Genomic DNA, 4,644 nt, shown 5'->3' on the forward strand with positions numbered 1-4,644 from the left:
CTGTTGGATTAGTGTCTAAGTCCATAACTATAATTGGTATATACTTGACCCGACCCGGCATGGTCCAGTTGGGTTGCATGGCATCGGGACATTTGGGTAGACCTTTTATGAGAAGAGGATATTTGTGACATATTAATATATTATAAGTTCTAATATATTAATATGAAATCATATTATTTATTTAGTATTGATCAAGAATTAATTTTGAATTAATTTAGTGATCAAAAGAGACTAATTAAATATATGGGGATTGATTGTGTAAATCATTGAATCTTATATATGTGGGCTTATGATCCATTATTCCTTATGTCAGGTTTAACCCATGTGGTGACCCATGGATACTCCATGGAGGTTAAAACCCATGGAGCATAAGGAATGGGTAAAGTCATGAGTTACATAGTGTAACCCTAATGTGCACACTATATAAAGACCCCATTGGTTGGTGAAATTGGTACTAGTGCATACACAAGAGGGCAAGCCAATTTCTATGAGTCAAGTATCCTCTCTCATGGTTATTCAAAGATGTTCATGGTGTTGTGTGAACCATTTGAGGTGTCACACTTGGGGCACTAGGCTCTTAAGCTTCATGGAATCAAGCTACAACAAAGAGGTATGTAATTCTACTAGATTTTATATTACATGTACTTTATATTATGCTAGTTAGAACAATACCTTGGAATATTCATATTTGCATGTATAATAGAGAAAACATAGATCCAAGGTATTTAGCGTTGTATATACACTTAGGAGTGTTAGAATGCTCAAAATCCAACAGTGGTATCAGAGCCTAGGCTTGTTTTCTTGTTATACTTGCTTAAATTGCTGAAAAATCAAAGTTTTTTGCTGTCTGGGCAACTGACTCGGCGAGTCCATCAGGAGACTTGACGAGTCCATGCCTTAAAAGTGTTCAAAACGATCCAACTCGCCGAGTTGGTCCATGCACTCGACGAGTTGGACCCCCAGACAGCATATCTTCGAATGTTTTGGCTGGAATTGGACTAGGAACATTACCCTAAGATGTTTTTGGACTTGTAAACCTGTTTTTGATGTGGTAATGTTCATGCTAATCCAATTTCAAAGATAATTTTCATAATTTCAAGATTTGTATTAGTTTTATGTTCATGCTAATTTCTTGAAGATTGATGATTTGAATTATCTTGTTCTTTGAAGACAATTTTTTTTTAAATTTGCGCATTTATTTTGTTTTCTTTCTTCCCCATGCACAAATTAAGGGTGAGAAATAAAAATACAAAAAAATTATAAAATCAAAAATACAAAACTATGTTTTCTTTCGTAAGTATTTTTGGGAAGTGATATGAAGTTTAGTGCTAAAGGGAAATCTGAAATTCGTGTAATGCACTGAAACTAAATTGTTTAGACACTATGTTCAATGTGCTGTTAGGCACAAAGGATTCAAATGATAGGACTAGACACCGTTGATAACGAAAGGACTTGATAGTGTTAACTCATCTAGACTTAGATATTTACATTTGGACTGACCATACGACGCTTAGATAGATTGAGCAGTGAGATAAACAAGGGAGCCTACAATATAAATTAAAGTTACTTACCATCTAGAACTGTGGCTCAACACTTCTTCGATGTATGGACTTATGTCTTTAATTCTGGTGCTGATAGGGTGACTGGGGGGTTCTGATAAAGTATGTCGGTGTGAAATTGTTTTTCTTTCTTATCCTCTCTGTCATTCATATGTTGCCCCCTTTGCGTGATTGGGAGATCCGACCTGGGACGCAACATATGCACCTCTATTTCTATACATATCTATCTATGCTTCTCTCTATATATCAGTGTCAGTCATATGTTGTCCCCTTTGCATGATCGGAAGATCCGACCTGGGACACAGCATATGCATCTTTTTATTTCTATCTATGTTAGTCATATGTTGTCCCTCTCGCGTGATTGGAAGACATCCGACCTGGGATACAATATATGCATCTCTATATCTATCTTCTCTCTCAAACTTTGTGTTTAAGTGGACCATAATATTGGTGATTGACCCGAGTTAAACATACAGGTATGTGCTGATAAACGATATTGATTTTCTTGACAACTTTGATCCCAAAAAGTTTTAAATTTAGTTATTATTATTTTTTTGTTAAATTTGTTCATATTTTTCCTCTATGCACAAATTTAGGGGGAGAATTAAAAAAAAAAACATAAAATTTAAAAATCAAAAATATGTTTATTTCTGTTTTATTTCCTTTTCAAAAAATTAAAAATCCATATATATATATATATATATATATATATATATATATATATATATATATATACATACATACTTTTGATTGTATTTTATTTTTATTTTTTAGTTATTTCTATTGTGTGCTAAGTTTATTTTTACTTTTATTTTTTTATCTCAAAGTTTCGTTTGTCTTAAAAAGCGAATTCAAAAATAAGAAGAGACTCAAGGAGACTGTATCAGAATTTTCTGAGCAAGGAGAAGAAACTAGGAAAGGAGTTGATGGTCATTACACTTCACTCTATTTTCACAAGAAATTGAAGGATTGAAATTGTACAAATTGTCAGTTAGGCATAATTTATTTAAAGAACTGTCGTATTTAAGGAATTAAAAGTCTGAAACTATACAAATGTCATGGCACCAGTGCGATACACCTCGCAAGGCATGATTATCACTGAAAGTCTCACCAATGGCCAAGTTAACTTGTTTAACTTGAAAAACTGTATTGAGATCTGTCACACCCCAAAACCGGAACGGCGGAAACGTTCCGGGGTGGAGGACGTCATGTTTAGTATCACAAGATATGCATTATAGTAAGAAAGTAATGAACAACCATTTCATTAGAAAGAAAGTGTTTACAAAGTGTGTGTTCACAAAACATAGAATACATAAGCAAATAACAAAACAAGACTTGAAGCTATTATGCTCCATCTTCTGAATTCCCAGCACGAGTACCTGTCTACTAGGTTCTTGAGAATACAAGTTATTTGAAAGAGTTGATCAGCAATTAAGCTGGTGAGTTCATAAGATTTTAGTGATGTAAGTAAGTTGTAGTAAGTTCTGTTTAGAAAATTTTGTCTGTTCCTCCAGAAAATCCTATATTTCCTACTTTGATGAAAGATAAGTAAAAATGACTCAACAGTCCTTTCTATGCGTATTAAATGGATACAAGTTATATAAAACCCAGAGTAAACAAACAATCGGTTGTGTGTATCTGCCCTAAGCCCACAACCAAACAAGGAACAGGAAATGAGACGGAAGACACACATCCCATTGGTTGTTAGATCATAATTGTATATAACCCCTGCATATTCACTCGGTACTCACAGAGTTAACTGTAATAGTTCCTTTATTATTTTATGAAAAGATCCTTTAAGAAAACCCTTATTTCTTAATATAAAATGATAACCACAGTAGTTCCTTCAATAATCACTTAGTTTATACTAGTTATATCTAATCTAATATCGAACGGATAGTTAACTGTGTGAATCTACCCTAATCCCACAACCAAACAAGGAACAGGAAATGAGGCGGAAAGCACACATCCAACTACCTATCAGATATTAATTATATATAACCTTGGTGTACAAACTAAGGTATTATAGAATTAACCACCTAAGGTCCCTTAAGTTTTACTGGTTTAATAAAATGGATTAAACCCTTACTGGTAAGTTTCTAGTTTTGTATACCAAAAGTTCTTCATTTGAAAAGTATGTTTTATACTAGAAATCTGTGCATTGAATAATGTCCTATGACCTGACCCATACATGGTACCCTTTATGATTACTTGGTGTATACGGAACATATATATAGCTAAGCTCGGATAGATCGATAAGCTGGGTGTATCTGCTCTAAGCCCACAACCAAACAAGGAACAGGAAATGAAGCGGAAAGCACACATCTTACTACCTGTCGGACTCGATTAATATATATATCCCTGAATGCATACACTAAGGAATCATAAAGTTAGCACTATAGGTCCCTTTCTACTGAATGTAGCCTTCTACCAAGGCATCTAATGTTATGTGTGTTTGTTTCTTGCATGAGTGTGTATTTTCCCAAGTGAGACTATCATTAACCAAAAATATAGTTTTTACATTACCGAATATGTGAGAATATCACAATGAATGTAATGGGGAAATAATAATAGTACTGTAGTGTTGTATTATAGTAACTACTTATGTACTACTTACCTTAAACCAATTGTTATTTAAGGTATAATGTGATATGATTGCACCATACTATCGACTAATAACACGACGATGAAAGACGTCGGAAGGAATGACATTTGGCACCCGTAGACTTGCAAATCCCACTGTAGCTAACATCAAGGTGTAGGATAGTCAATCCAGTATATGTCTATACCCAAATTCACGCTCTCCCTCTAGGAGATTCTGGCTGCAAATCGAACCATGACAAGTGATGTCATGCCTCGAAACAGTGATCACATTCATGTTATGGTATACTTGTATATGTATTGTATGTACTAGCTGTATTGTATGTTCTCTCTGTCTAGTATGTAGTATGTTATTTTTGTTTCTCATCATAGTATGTTCTGTTTGTTTCTCATTATAGTATGTTCTGTTTGTTTCTCATCATAGTGTGCTTTGACTCACGTATGAACTGACTCTTTGTATGCTTCATTGTACTAGAAGTAAGGA

This window comes from Lactuca virosa, chromosome 7 (genome assembly GCF_052849685.1).
Source record: "Lactuca virosa cultivar CGN04683 chromosome 7, Lactuca_virosa_CGN04683_v6, whole genome shotgun sequence".
Taxonomy (NCBI): Eukaryota; Viridiplantae; Streptophyta; class Magnoliopsida; order Asterales; family Asteraceae; genus Lactuca; species Lactuca virosa.